Raw genomic sequence first — 16,749 nt, 5'->3', positions numbered from 1 at the left:
TTGTGCATAGTGATTTATGTGGTCCACTTCCTGTTGCTTCATTCTCTGGCTACAAGTATTTCTTAACTTTCATTGATGATTTCTCTAGACGCACTTGGGTATACTTCTTAAAACTCAAGAGCGAAGTATTTAACACATTTTTGGCCTTCAAAGCCTTTGTTGAAAAACAATCTGGACATCAAATTCTTAAGCTAAGAACTGATAATGGTGGAGAATATGTTAAAAACACATTCATCAACTTTTTCACCGAAAATGGAATTCAAATGCAACATACTGTTCCATACACTCCACAACAAAATGGTGTAGCTGAAAGGAAAAATCGCACCTTAAAGGAAATGGCTAATTGTATGCTGCAATCTAAAGGACTCAGTCTTAGTTTTTGGGCCGAAGCAATTAATTGTGCAAATTATATAATAAATCGCACTCCTACTAAGGTTCTAAAGAATATCACTCCAGAAGAAGCTTGGAGTTCCATTAAACCAGATGTAAGTCACTTTCGTGTTTTTGGAAGTGAAGCATGGGCCCATATTCCAGATGAAAAGCATAAAGCTTTAGAACCTAAGAGTGAGAAATGTACTTTTGTTGGATATTCTGAAGATGTAAAAGGTTATAGACTTATTCCATTTAAGTCCAAAAATGTTATCATTAGAAGAGATGTAAAATTTGATGAAAATAAATCGGCCTGCGAGCCTAGTCCGGCGGATGTGCCACCTCTTCCTATCTCTTCTACTTTTGAAAACATTTCTTCTTCAGATGATGAAAGTGAGGATGAAAATCCTCCCCCACCTTCTCAGGATCCTCAAATTCCAATATGGGTCCGTGCTACTCGGGATGCAGCAGGTGATCTTGCCGGTGATCCTACAGATCAGTGACGTACACGTTCTCAGTTTGAAAGAGCCTCTTCTTTACTGGCTCAAGCTCCAGTAAATCATGATCCTGACACTTTTGCAGAAGCTTCAGGCCATCCACATTGGGAAGCAGCTATGAATGAAGAATATCATTCATTGTTGACAAATGATACATGGGATCTTGTTCCTCTACCAAAGGGACGCAAACTTGTTAGATGTAAATGGGTTTACAGAACCAAGTATGGACCAGATGGGAAAGTTGATAAACATAAAGCTCGTCTTGTTGCTAAGGGCTTTTCACAGGTTGAAGGCATTGACTACACTGAAACCTTCTCCCCTGTTGCCAAAATGAACTCTATCCGCCTTGTTCTTTCCCTTGCTGCCTCTTTAAAATGGGAAGTCCATCAGATGGATGTTAAATCTGCCTTCTTGCATGGGGACTTGCATGAAGAAATCTATATGGAACAACCCATTGGCTTCATCCAAACATACTCCAGCCTTGTATGTCGACTTAAGAAATCTCTTTATGGTCTCAAGCAAGCTCCTCGGGCTTGGTATGCCAAAATGGATAGCTTTCTTTTAGAATCTGGCTTTTCTAGGTGTTATTCTGACAATACTGTCTACACCAAGAAAGTGGGCAACTCTCTTATCATCCTTGTTCTTTATGTTGATGATCTTATTCTTACTGGTAGTGATCCCAACCTTATAAACCATGTGAAGTCTAGCCTTAAAAAGAAATTTGAAATGACAGACTTAGGACACTTACACTATTTTCTCGGTCTTCAAGTCTTGCAATCCAAGGAGGGTATTTCCCTTTCCCAGTCCAAGTATGCTTGTGATATTCTTCGTCATTTTCACATGGAAGACTGTAAGCCAGCCCCTTCTCCCTTTCAGTCTGGAGTCAAACTTTCAGTCTCTTGTACTTCTCCTGAAGTTGATGCTACCTTATACCGTCAACTTGTAGGAAAACTCTTGTATTTAACCCATACTCGTCCTGACCTTTCCTTTGATGTTGGCCTTGTTGCTCGTTTTATGCAAAAACCCCCGTGAAAGTCATTGGAAAGCAGCAAACGAATACTTCGTTATGTTCGAGGTACAGTACAGTTTGGGATTCATTACAGTGCCAAAGCAGCTCCTCTATTAGTTGGTTTCACTGATTCTGATTGGGCTGGTGACCCTGATGATCGGAAGTCTACTGCCGGTTATGTCTTCACTCTTGGTTTAGGACCTATTACATGGGCTTGTAAGAAACAGGCTGCCATTTCTCTTTCGTCAGCAGAAGCAGAGTATCGTGGTGCCGTGGAAGCTAGTAAGGAAGCCTTGTGGCTTCGTCAGATCCTATCAGAGTTTGGCTTTGAGCAGCAGCATCCAACCACACTTTGGTGTGATAATCAAAGTGCCATTCAGCTATGCAAAGATCCAGTCCAGCATCAGCGCAGCAAACACATTGAACTACACATGCACTTCATCAGAAAGCTCATTCATGACCATGTTCTTGAAGTGCAATATTGTTCAACAGATGATCAGGTTGCAGACATCTTCACAAAGGCTCTCACAGAGGCGAAGTTCACTAAACTTCGATATATGCTTGGAGTTCAGGAAGTTTTCACTAAGGGGGGATAGGCTCTAGTGCCTCCTTCCTTCTCCTATTGTGTCATATTTGTAAATCCTTCAATCCTATCCCAATTTGTTCTTAAGGGGGGATGTTAGGATATTCCGACACATAGGAAATAGTTAAGTTCAACTTGGTCTAGTATAGAGTTAGGTATAGAGTTAGGTAAAGTGTGTTTCTTTACCGTTGTACATTTTGTAACTTACAATCCGACGGTCACGATATGTAGTGATCTGACGGTTCACTCTCTCCTCGGTATTACCGACACTTGATCTGTGGCTTGACACCCGATTGGTCCATGAGTTCTATTTAAAGCGCATGGAGGGTCATTGTTCGGGTAATCCGTGCATGAGAGAAGCTTATGTAAATTTTCATTCTTTGATTAATAAATTGCCTGTAGTAGCCACGTTGGCGTAGGCCATGGACTGTTTCCCTCTTTCAGGGTTTTAACCACGTCAAAAATACTGGTGTATTGATCTGTGATCTGGTTGTGAGCGGTGTCCTTTTGGTGTTCTTTCTGAGGAACTTACCCTGTAAATTCCTACACTAAGCCCTATTGAGCTTGCATAGCAATTAATATTTCTAGCTTGCGCAACGAACCCAAATCCATCTTTGCCAATTGTATGGGTAGATCGTTCATTAGAATATGGTACTACCTCTGATCCTTTTTCACGTATATTTTCTAATGATGACAAAAGAATAACCATGGGAATATTATCATCATCGTTCCCATCTTCTAGATTACATAAAATATTTTTCAAATGAACTTAATCACCCTTCAGTTGTCGATTTTCATTTGAATTATGTTTTTATAGATATAGTGGATTCTGAGCGAAACTTGTCAAATATTGAAGAAACAATTTCTATCAATATTTCGACTAAACCTAAAGTTGTAGAAAACATTCATGTTGGAAAATATTGTTCTCCATCAGAACTCGATATTTATTGTGCTCTCTTTCATGAATTCCAAGATATATTTGCATGACATGAAATCAAAATGTGTCCTGATGTCAAACCAGTGCGACAACGCCTCCATCCTGTTCATCTAAAGAAGGTTAATACCATTGAAACAAAAGTTGAAAAACATTTGCATGTTGGTTTCATATACCCTGGTCTTCTTACTAATTGGGTTTCCAATATTGTTCTTGTTATGAAGATACAAGGAAAAATACAAGTGTGCATTGATTATAGGTATGTTAATCAGGATTGTCCAAAAGACAATCATCCCACTCCCTTTATTGACCAGATTATTGATGAATGTGCCAGATGTGAAATATTCTCATTTATGGATGGTTTTTCTGGCTATAATCATATCAATATCTGCCCAGAGGACCAATCTAAAACTGATTTTATATGTCCATGGGGCACATTCGCTTATTGGAAACTCCCTTTTGGTTTGAAAAACGCAGGGGAAACTTTTCAGAGGGAAATGAAGTATGCCTTCCATGACATCAAACATATTGTTCAACCATACCTTGACTATTTACCTGCCCATTCACGAAAGCGAATTGATCACCCGCAGCATTTGAGAGCTATCTTTTTACGGTGCCGACGATAAAAAATATGACTCAATCCACACACATATGTGTTTTGTTTTGGTTCTGGTCATTTTCTTGGTTTCATAGTGTCTAAGGAAGGAATTCGACTCAACCCTCTTAAGGCTCAAGCAATTCTTGACTTACCTCCACCTTCCAATCTACTACAGTTACAGAGACGCCAAGGGAAGGCTAACCTTCTGAGGAGGTTCATTCCTAATTATGCTGAAATGGCTAAAGGATTTACTCATCTATTGAAAAAGGGAATACCCTTTCATTGGGATTAGATTGCGAAGGCTTCCTTTGATGCTCTTAAAGGTACCTTGATTAGAGCATCATTAATGTATTCGCCAAATTATCAAAACGACTATTTCCTATATCTCGTCGCTGCAAATGCAACCATTGGAATGGTTTTAGTACAAGAAGAAGATGGGATTGAACATCCAATATATTATTTGAGCTGCAATCTCAATGACACAAAATTTAAGTACTCTTACGTCAAAAAGTTAGCTCTAGCTATTGTTCAAGCTGTACAGAGATTTTGCCACTATATCCTGCTCTGAAATACCACTGTCATTTCGGATTGCAACCCTATGACATATATTTTGTCACGTCAATTGCTGGGGGGAAAATACTCAAAATGGATCATCATTTTGTAGGAATTTGATTTGGAATTCATCAAATCCAAATCAAAGAAATCTCTAGTTTTCACCGAGCTTCTTTGCAACCTTCCCTCGAATACCATTGATTCAACATCAGAACCGTCAATTCTAGATGAGTATCTATTCTTGATTTTGTCATCTAACCCGTGGTATGGAGATATATTGATTTATCTCCAGACCCAAACTTTTCGGCCCTATACTTCTCCCTCGCAACAACAACGTATCCAATACCAAGCCAAATATTATCTGATTATTGGCGACACTCTTTACTGTCATGGTATCGATACAATTTTACGGAGGTTCCTCACACATGAGGAAGCCGAGAAAGTTTTGAATGATTACCATTCAGGTGCTTTTTGTGGACACGTATTTGCTTATGCTACGGGACAGAGAATTCTCCTTGTTGGTTATTCTTGCCTCCCATATTCAAAGATTACATTATTTCCATCAGAACTTGTCATGCATGCCAGATCTATGACGATAAAGATAGATTACCACCTGAACCACTGAATCCTGTCATCATTGTTGGACCATTCGCCATATGGGGAATTCACTCCTTGACATGTAACCCTCACTCAGTGAGGGAGCATGGGTACATTATAGTCACCATTGACTATTTCAAGAAATGGCCCAAGGCGATGCCTACATTAAACAACAATGGAAGATAGATGCACTTTTCATTTTAAACCATGTGGTTGCCCAGTTTGGTGTACCACAAGCTATAGTTACAAATCATGGGTCACATTTTCGCAATCACATGATGACTGAGTTAACTACAAAGTTAGGACTTTCACATGATAGTTCTACTCCTTATTATCTGCAAGCCAATGGAAAAGTTGAGGCCATCAACAAAGTCCTGAATCGAATGCTTCAACGAATGATAGGAGTTCATAAATGAAACTGGAATTTAACCATGTACTCTGATTTGTGGGCATATCGAACCGCGGTAAGGAATGAAACTAGATTTACACCCTTTCAATTGGTGTATGATCTGGAGGAAATCTTGCTGATTCAATGTGAAATTTGATCTGTTAAACTTGTATTTGACCTATTACCTGACACTTCTGATGAAGAATTGTGCTTCTTAGAACTCATCCATTTGGATGAAACCCTTCACGAAGCCTCATTGGCTAACGAAGCATATAAGAAACAAATCAAGGTGCAATACTACCGAAATGTCAAGCCTCACATTTTCTCAGAAGGAGACCTAGGATTGCTTTATGATCATGAAGCTGATAAATTAGGAGCAGGAAAATTTGAACCACTATGCATGGGCCCTTACATTGTTAAGCGTGTTTTGGAAAAAATTGCCTACGAGTTGGTGGATTATGATGGAATTCCATTGTTGCAGCCCTGAAATGGGATGTATCTGAAACGTTACTATGCTTAATTGAGTGTAGTAAAATTACTGTATATATGCTTTAATTGCATATGTGTGTGTCAATGTGTCTTTTAGAATTTTTATGTGGTCAAGTAATCCACTTTGCATTTGTTTCAAATGTCAGAATCTTTGGAACCATTTGTTGGTTACATCGATGGTGCTAGTCATAGTACATAGAACCTATATTCTACAACATGGGCAATTTTCACTCCAAGTGGCAAGTTAGTGAGCTTTTGAGGGATTTGTATTGGTTGTTCTATGAACAATGTCACTGATTATATCACATTGATCAAACTTCTCTATAATGCCATTTCACTTGGCATTTTCTGAATCATCGTTAGGCTGGACTCACAACTCATTGTATGGCAACTAACAAATGTTTATACCATCCAAAACCCAAAAATTCCTCTTTAGAGTTCCTCTTTTGGAAAGACATTTTGAGTATATTTAATATCAACATATTTCCATAAACTTTAACACATTAATTGATTCATTAGCGAAATATGTGTTAAACAAACATTGACGACACATGTACATAACCATAACCATAACCATAGGATTGCACATAACCATATATCAAAATTATAAAAGTAAAAATAGGTAGATGTTTTAATGTTTTTACAAAATTTATTTCCAAGACATGTTTGGTCATCTGACTTTAAAACTCAAAATGCATACAAAAATCATCCTAAGTAGACCTAGTGATGCTCATGGTAACAAGTCACAGCCTGAGCTATCATGCACAATAGCTGCATCCAATGGCTAGGAACACCAATAGCATGGCGTTGCAACCTCATAGGTAACTCCTCGATCTGGATATCCAGAATACCAAGGGTTAACCCCTCCACATGATCCTGTAACTCTTCCAGTGTCTTGGCCAAATCTAAATCCTGGAGAACTGCTCTCCCGACATTTTTCCACATTGGTCCACCTGCCTCTTATTGATGTCCCATAGGTAATACAATACCAAAATTTGTATGCATGAGAACGATTTTAGTTTTTCATTGCAAACATCAGAAACACAAAAACAAGTAGAAACTTAAAAAAAAAAAACATTTGGTCAAAAAAATTTTACCTATAGCACCACATTGAGTGCCCACTGGTAAACTAAACTTTAGATCTCCATGAAAATCCATCCCTCCTCCTTGATGCTCCTGGATGAAAATGTGTTCTTGATTGAGCCAACTAAAGAATACAATAGAAAATGTGATTGATGACTGACTAGCATGTCTAGCCATCAATTCAACCCACCTCTGCATCTTTGGATCTCTGGGTCCAGCTACACCTAGTGTTACATGTTGAGGTTGCATCAATGGAATTCTCTCTAAGGGAAAAGTGATTAAGAGTGATCCATAGCTAAAATTCTTCATCTTGCCCTTTACCTTTGTCAGCTGCTCTTTCGGTGAAGAAAGTACGACCTCACACCAGTTGAATATAGTTGCCTCAAGACACTCAAGTGCATATTGCATGTATGAATTGTTCGCCAGATGAAGTGTCACACTACCTGCTAACTTTGCGATAGTGAAAAGGATTGTTCTCAAAGGAAAGTCACAAATATCTTTGATGATTATCTTTTCGTCTTTGCTGGATTGTGTACCTAGCTGACAAAATTGTCGAACATAGTCCCTCACTGATTCACCCCCATGGGAAAAACCTGAAAGAGAAATGGGGGGACCACGTCTCGATAACCCTGTAAGAAAGTAAACATCATTAATCATAATACGGACCAATTTCTCCATTATGTGAAAAGCCTGATCCACTGGATTCCATGCATGAACTAAGAACTGCAATAGTTCTAATTGTTGCCTCATCTCGGAAAACCTGAAGTATTTGAGAAACCCACAGTTTCTAAGGGCCTCAATAGTACCCAAATCATTTAGGGAAACCATGTCTTGTTCTTCATTCTCTCTTTCTCTCCAAGTAATAAAAATTCTGATATGATGAAAGCCTGAAATCAAACCATAAGCTTAGTTAGGATCCATTTCATGCAAAAAACTGAAGAAATTTTCGGCCCAACAAGTGAAACAAATTTGTGAAACTCGCCCAGCGCAGCCCAGGAAAGGAGACAGTGCACTACAGAGCAGCTACGCTTCTATTTGGATGCTCTGTAGCATAGTTTTCGAGGTGGAAGGCTGCGTTGATCCCAGGGCAAAATATTCTAACCCCAGGGGCCCTAAAAACCCAAAAAAATGCCTTAAACTATAAAATAATGACATGAAAAGAAAGAGGAGGGGTATATCTTCTACCTGGTTTGGATGACACGAGAAGTGATCCATAGAATCTCTCACAACTAGCTGTTGAAGTTTGAGGTAAAGAATTGGTTGAGAGCACAAACTAAATGGTAAATATCAAATGGTGAAAATGACATGGTAAATTCTTGTTTTATGCTTATTTCATGATCATTAAATGAGTAAACATTATTATTTACCTATGTTTACCAATGAAATAGGTATGTTTGATCCATTTGGTGTTGCTTTGAATAGATTTACAACTAAATTACAGAATTTGATGTGCACGGATCATGAATTGTACTTTGACCACAGAGCATACTTTTATCTCTTTTTCGAGCTCTGTTAAACATTGAAAAAGGAACCCCCTTGGAGTCCTCTTTAAGCTCTTTTTAGACTCTCTAAATATGAAAATATTTGCAAGCACTTGTCCTTTTCAGCTCGTTAATGGATTGGAAGCGAAATCTACTCAGCATAAGTTTAACCCTTTTTTGGATTGAGATAAATTATTTACAAAAAAGGAATATGTTGATCGAACATGGTCAATAGGTATTATTTTATGTTTTTTTCGGACTTGAGAGACAAATTTATGAAAAAGAACTTGTGGAATTTTCTTTTTGTCCCTTTTCAAACTCTCTAAACATGAAAAGGACCGAGTTATCATTTTTGTTAAACTCATTAAAACATCAAATAGCGACAAACTTGTTCATCATGACAAGACCAAGTTTCACCTTCACTAGACTCGTTAAAACATCACATAGTGGTGGATTCACCCGAAGGGTGGAATTATACAACAAGCCTATGTTATCCTCCTCAAGCTTGATAAAAAATAAAGAGGCACTAGTCACCAATGACTGGGGAAAAAGGGAAATGGGGTAAACCACTTTATGGCGACATGTCTCTCTTGAACATGACACTTTCTCTTCATAATTGTGACTACTTAGGTTGGGTAATCTACTTGATGGTTATCACACTTATTGTCTATCATACCGTCTATTACTTTGGTTTTGGGTCAATGTCGCCAATTCATTCAATGTCGCTGACATGTTCAAGAGAAGTCACTCAGTTAAATTCATCCTTTGTAATACTCATAAACCTTCATTTTCATGATTGACATTCCTGAACCTTGTGTCGTCAGTCACATTCCATTTCCAAAAATCATTACAATCATTTTGTGTCATTGATGTGGGATACATCAAGGCCCTCTTGCAACGAGTCGCTTATTGTCGACATCAACACATTATCCAAGAAGTTGACTTAGAAACACCCTTTCAGTACCTTGAGGCTTGCATACATCAATGGCAATTTTCTCGCTTCCAGCGATAGGTTGATATCACTGGCCTTCGACCAAAAGAATTTGTATGATGTTCGACATCAAAACATCCATTCACACCATGCAGAATGTACAACAATACCTTGAGGATCATTATCATTATCAGTGATTTCTCTCGCGTCTATTAAGAACTTACATCATTGGCTAGTAATCAGACAGTGTCTTCCCATGTCCAACTTCAGATCACATATTCACATGGTTAGACTCGTACTTGAGAAAACGATTGAATGAGATAGAAGACCCCAGATCTAGTTTCATCCGTCTGAGCTACGATTGTAGGAAAGTACTAAATCATCTGGACAATGGCTTTACACAGATGGGCATCCTATCATGGGTCTATATCTGTATATGACTATCTATGTACATGTAATGAAAATTTTATATGCTAAGCATGGGTATGCTTCCCTTAGAAATTCATGAAAAATACAAAATATCATGATATTATGTATTATAATTGATGCAGGTCACCATTCGCTTCAGAACCTCCTCATCACATCGTAAAGCATATCACTCGACATTATCATTTTCGACTTCATGCTTTAGGGGGTAGTTATTACAGATCCATTTTGGCACATCACTCCCAACATTCATATCAGTACTATTAGGGCTCATCAAACGTAATCCAGTTGCTACATTCCCTAGACAAGTCATCACTTTGAATGCCTCCTTCCCTGAAAGTTTCCTGGCATGAAGCCCTCCAGAAATGGCTCCTTGAGGGACCAGTGAAACCTTGGTTAGGGGTAAATGTGCTTTAGTGCAGGTAGGCCCATCTAAGGGTGCATTTTAGTGCACTTAGGCCCAATTTGACCTATGCTGGGTGAGATTGAGCGAATTCTTCATAGGGTTTTGGGAATATTATTATCTTCTCGAGCATTCTAGAAGATTCCCACACTTATCATCTCCTATGAGCACGAAATTGTATAGGGAATGCATTAAGTAACCCCATATCCTCTCATAGCTTCGTCCATGGGAACTAACTCTAAGTTTGGAAGGCCATTCAATAGCCTCATTTACGACCAAACCAACTCCAATTTCCTATAAATTGAGCACTCATCTAAGTGATCAAGGGCTGGACTTTGAGAATTTGTAAGGAGGTACTGTTGGTGTGAGGTTTGAGATTATAGAAAGTATTGTTATGCTGCCAGAGTGTTGTGCTTTTGATGTGATGTTGGATGGAACTCAAGGTGGAGGAGTGACATTGGATCAGAATTTGTGGTTGTAACTATTCCTTCTACTTAATAAAGTTGTTTACAGCTTTTCCCATATTCTTGTCTTTATGTATGATGATTATATGTGTAAATGGTTTTGATTCCATTTTCTTATAGCTGATAGATCTCTTGCTTTGATTGGTTTTTGTCCTCTGTTTATTATTGCAAGTACTTGTCGAGCAGATTAAGTTTGAGAAGGAGCAACGGAAGCCATACAAAGGAGACAAAGGCAAAGAGAAAGATAATAAGTAGGTCCTTTGTCTTATTTATCTTCTAAAGAAAAAGGTTAAACTCTTTAAATATGTTGTTCTAGGTGTAGCTACCCACCTAGGGAAATTGTATTGATCTGTAGATGCAAAATTCCACATAACAACTAGGTTCACCCTGTGAAATAAGAACCCTTAGAGAAGGATCTGTCTTTTTTGAGTTAGCTGGCACTAGTTCAAAAGAATCAAAAAAATTACTCCTACACCTTATAGGTGAAGGCTCGTCTCTGCACTCACAGGTGAAAGCCCATGAAGCCTTCTAGATCGATGAACCTCAATCAACCACCTTTATTTATAAATAACAATTAAAGGCTCAAATAACATATGGAAACCTAGGAGCACAAATCACTCTCTAAAAAGGTTCTAAAGATACAACCAAGCAAGAAAATTCAAAGTATTTCCACTGCGGTGAATTAGGAGCAGACACCAAAATACAAGAAAGAGAAGATAAGGACCTCTCGAAGGTAGTTTGGGATGATGAGGGGCCAAGCCTATCTAAAAAGGCATCAGAAGTGGTTACACTAAGCTTTAGACAATAGACTTTGTTAGTGCAATTACCCAAGATTCGCAAGGGCACCCTCCAAAAGTATTGTTGGGACAGGGTCAATTTTGGGGCAAAAGCCAAAGTTTTGGGGCAGAAAGCCCAAATCTCGGTTATGTAAAGTGTAAAGTCTCCACAAGTTGTGGTCACGGAGTGCGTAGATAGTAAGTGTCATAAAGGGATTTTCCCCTCTTTTATGTAAGTTGTGTCGGCTTGTATAGACCTACCCATGGTCTGTGGACCATGGGATTTTATAAAAAGGAGAGTCTTAGAGATTCTAAGGCAGTTCATAGATGATAGTAGTGAGATTAATGAATGTAATGGATCATTATAAGTCAAGGGAGAAAAGTCTTGGAATAGAAGAGGGACTTCGTAGTTGTGTGTGCAGAGGCCTAGAGTAGAGTCTGCAACTAGGTGCACATACCCTTGCAGCTGAGTGCGCAGGGTAGTCTCAAGTCTGTAAGAAAAACTGAAGTGTTAATAAAGAGATTATTCTGGAAATATTTATGTTTTTTCCATTTATTCCTGTTATGAATGACTACATTTATGTTATGATAAATGATGGGTTTATGATTTAATACTATATTGATGCACGATTCAGGGTGGTTTACATTGTTATATGAAAATAAGTACTAATATCTGTTTACGCGAAGAATATCTTAATGTATATTAAAGTTATCAAACACTTAAGCCAATCTAGGTAAATGAAAAAGTAGGAGTGATTACAAGGGCACGTAAGTGGTTGATTCAGCTGTTTAGGGTCTGATAAAGACAGTTGTTGACCTTCACAAAGGTCTAGAGGCTGGTAAGAGGAAGCTATATCGATAAACCTTAAGGCCTTATAGATCTATGTGAAGGGAGGTTTAGGGAATAAAACGACATCACAATCATCTCTAGGTCTGGAAACTTGGTTCTAGCATCATCCCATACTGCTTCGGGCGAGACTTCAGCCCACACTCCACGGATTGATGCCGAAAAGGCTAGTAGTGTAGGGATTTGCTTGGAAAACTTAACTCTGAACCTGGGTCAGGACCCACTAAGCCAACAAATGGTTCTGTTGCTAGGACTAGGATCTACATAAAGAGATGTGTGATGTCACATCACTAGAATCCAACAAAGAAGTAAATTGAAGATTGGTTGGATAGAGAGATCCACGAATTCATGGTGCAAGAAAACAAAAATCCGTGATTGACGAAAGAACAGTGGTTGGACAGGTATTTGTACAAAGAGATACATGAAATTTTCTTTTGTTCCCTCTCGATCAAGCTATACGATTGGATCACTAAACTAGCAGACGGACAGGGAAGGTGGAGGCTTGACGGTCCAATAGTGTGGACCTTGGAGTTAGTGCAGAGATTGGAAGCCTCTAAAGATAAGATCGCACGCATGGTTGATCACTAGCTTGATCTTGTCATCGAAGGATTTGTGACAGAGTTCACGGTAGATACCTTGGTCAGCTACAAGGAAGTAGAGCGACGCTTCTTCAAGGGACCACGAGGTAAGTATTTGAGATCTTTGAATACTTGGATTAAAATGCTCTTGTGTGAAAATATGGTTATGAAATTACCTTTATTTTTGGGGCTACGCAAAGTGGAAATTTATTCAGGGATAGAAGGAGGATAGGTCCTGAATATAGCCTGTTGATTGAGCCTCCTCTGAGTGACAATGAAGGAGCAACACATGCTTCACCGCAGAGTGTTGTCCAGTTAATAAGGAAAGGGTTCCCACGAATACCCCATCCACCCACACCACCTCCATCTTCACCTCCGCCGCATACACCTTCACCCACACTGCCACCACCTCCACCACTGTTCAATATGGCAAATATTGTGAAGTTGCCCATTTTTAAGGGTTTGGGAAATGATGACCCGAACTAGTTTTGGTTCATTGTGAAGGCTGTGTGGTAAGCCCAAAACATTATAGATGATCAGATGAAGAAAGAAACATTGCTTATTGCAATACAAGATCGCGTTCTAACATGGTACATTAAGTACTGCACCGATAACCTAACAGTTGCATTGGTAGAAATTCAGACTGCGTTGAATAAGGAATTTAGTAAACCCAAGTCTGAAGCATAATCAATCTTGGGATTCAAGGAAATAATGATGAAGCTAGGTGAGACACCCTGGGATCTAGATCAGAGATTGAAATGTAAGATCCATGAAGCTAACACGAATCTTACAGATTGGTAGCACCGTGAATGGTTTGTGGCTTCGCTCTTGCCTCATTTAAGGGTTGCTTTATCACAGCAAAAGATTGGGACCTAGGTGGAAGCCCTCGAGATTGCGATGAGATTACATGAGACACTGATTCAAGGTGTTGCTTTAGGAGTTTAGCAGATTCATGTGGAGCTGTAGAACCTTTGCCTAGAATTCGAAGTTTGAAGAAGGATAGAGCGGCTCGACTAGAGGTGCACAAAGAAGTTTGGTGTTTGAAATGTAAGAGTCAAGGGCATGATAAAGATCAGTACCCTGTATTCACTAATTATGTTGTAGGAGGAGGGTCGATGCCTCTAAGGATGGAAGTTAAAGTAGGGCTGAGTATAGGGACCGCACTGTGGTGTGCTATCTATGAGGTAGTGGGAAAACATGTGATCAATAATTGTCACTTGCTACAAAAATTTGTACATACACCACAACAGCTCTTCTACAACTTCTACAAAAAATTTGTACATACACTGCAACAGCTCTTCTGCAACTTCTACAAGTTAGTAGGTCACGATGAGCGCAATTTTTGTAGTTATGAGTTAATGATGGAAAGAATGCTTGCATACCGGATGCAAACAGAAACGAGGCCTCTGGATCAAGGTGCTGGGTGAGCGCGAGGAGGATATCAACAGCGTGGACAAAGACGAGGTGGAAGAGGACCTGCGAGAGTTCAAGGACAAGTTATTAGTTACAATTATGCAGTGCTAGGACACTACGCACAAGAATGTACGAACCCGACGCATATATCATGTCGATACTGTACTGAATTTGACTATGCGATAGAAGACTGCCCTGTGTTAATAACTAAGATGTGCGAAAAGGGGACACATCCTCAATAGCCTACCCATAACTTGAAGATGGTGAGGCCTGAACCCTACGAAGAGGATCCTAATGTGAATATTGTGCTGCGAAGTGGAATGACGACTGGCAAAGGTAAGGGAAAGCAGCCTGAAGAAAGTGAATGGATCCACAAAGCTCCAGAGAAGGAGGTTGGATCTAATCTAGAATGCACAAAAGAGACCTTCATGGAAGTAAAGAAAAGCTTCGCTGAGGCTTATACCTCAGGAAGTCCAGGTAAGAAGTTTGAAGAAATTGACCCATCCATGCTTACTACCTTTTTGGAGACCTGTATGAAGCTGCTACAGGATAGCAAGGCTATAAAAGGATTATAGGAGTTGATCAATAAATGTGTTGGTAAAAGGATTACAATGATTTGGACTAGATTTATAAAATAATGGTGCAAGATTAGGATTGGGTGAATCTGACAGTTGATGGGCGTATTGCATGGGACCGCAAAGGATCCTGCACATTAGATTTAGATGAGGAATTAGAACACTAGCATAATTGATTGCACGAAGTGTCTACACTGTGCTGTAATATGATGACTAAGTCGTTATGATGTGTATCATCGGAGGTAAGAATTTTTCCTTATTATGATGATTTAACTAAAGTTGATAAAGTCTTGATTGCATTCGAAAGGGAAGTTCCATAGAAGCATTCCTTCCAAGCCTTGGACTTAGCATTGTGCACTATGCGTACAAGATGGTGGGTACGCATAAAGACAATTTTGATGGATGGCGCTAATATAGAAGAATGATGAGGGTGCGGTTTGGTCACCCAAAAGTGCAATTGATAGAGAAATATGATGGGAGGAGTTATCTGTGTGATCACTTAGGAAAATGGGCTGATGCTCATGGGGAAGAACCGCAACCGCAGTGGGTACATTTGTTCTGTCACACTTTAGACATAATACCAATTAATTGGTACCTAGAAACAGAGCTCTGCCACTGTACGGATGAATGGGATATTTTGAGGTAGGGGTTCCTAATGACATTCAGCTTTGAGGATGGACTTGAGTGCATCAATGAAGCATTACAGGAGGTCAAATCAGTGATCTTCAGAATATCATAGGACCCCTTGGATTTGATTCAACCAGATTGGACCACCCTGTTGCACCATGAACTGGAGTGCTACAATGTGATTGCTGAAGAAGAAGAGGAGGATACAAGGAACATTAATATCCTGGAGGTAGAAGGTCACTGCAAAGTTGAGGGGTTGCAGATAGAGAATGTAGATATAACCACGTAGTTAAAAATGAGACAAGTGAAAATTGGAACAGAGGTGGAGTCGAAGTTTGCAAAGATAGCAGACCATTGGGATGATGTTACGGTGGATCAGGTCACTGAGTTGCTTTGCAAATACGAAGATTTGTTCCCTACAAAAGTTTTAGACTTGAAGGGGATAATAAGCAATTTAGGAGTGGCGAAGATAATCTTGAAGACAGATGTGAAGCCTGTGAAGCAGAGGCCATATCGTCTTAATCCTAAGTACAAGAGAAAGGTCCACTTGGAGTTGGATAAGATGTTTGTGGTGGTTATTATTGAACCAGTGGAGGAGTCTGATTGGGTAAGTCCTATGGTAGTTTAGGAAAAGAAGCAGAAGGATGAGATAAGGATTTGTGTAGATCTCAGGAAACTGAATGATGCTCGTGTTCATTATCCCTTTCCAACTCCACTCACGGATGAGGTATTGGATAATGTTGGTGGACATGAACCATATTTGTTTACTAATGGGTTCTCTAGATATCATCAGATAAAGATCGCGTCAGAAAATATGACTAAGACGACCTTCACGATTGAGTGGGGATGATTTCAGTATACTGTAATGCCTTTTGGATTGAAGAATGCGCCATAAATATTTTCATGCGTAGTCATTGTGGTGTTGAAAGAGTTCATTCAAAAGTCTTTGGAGGTATAATTTGATGATTGGACAGTGTTTGGATTTGTCAAATGCCATGTAGCTAGTTTCGCTTGATGTTGGATATGTGCCGAAGGTATCAGATTGCGATAAACTTGAAGAAGTGTTTATTTTGCATCCCTTTTCGAATCTTTCTAGTTCATGTAGTGTGAAGACAAGGACTAATAGTGG

The sequence above is a fragment of the Pinus tabuliformis genome, chromosome 1_2 (genome assembly GCF_031772625.1).
Source record: "Pinus tabuliformis cultivar Carrire ecotype Pingquan chromosome 1_2, CPIR1, whole genome shotgun sequence".
NCBI lineage: Eukaryota > Viridiplantae > Streptophyta > Pinopsida > Pinales > Pinaceae > Pinus > Pinus tabuliformis.
The sequence above is the reverse complement of the archived record's forward strand: the minus strand, read 5'-3'. Positions refer to the sequence as shown.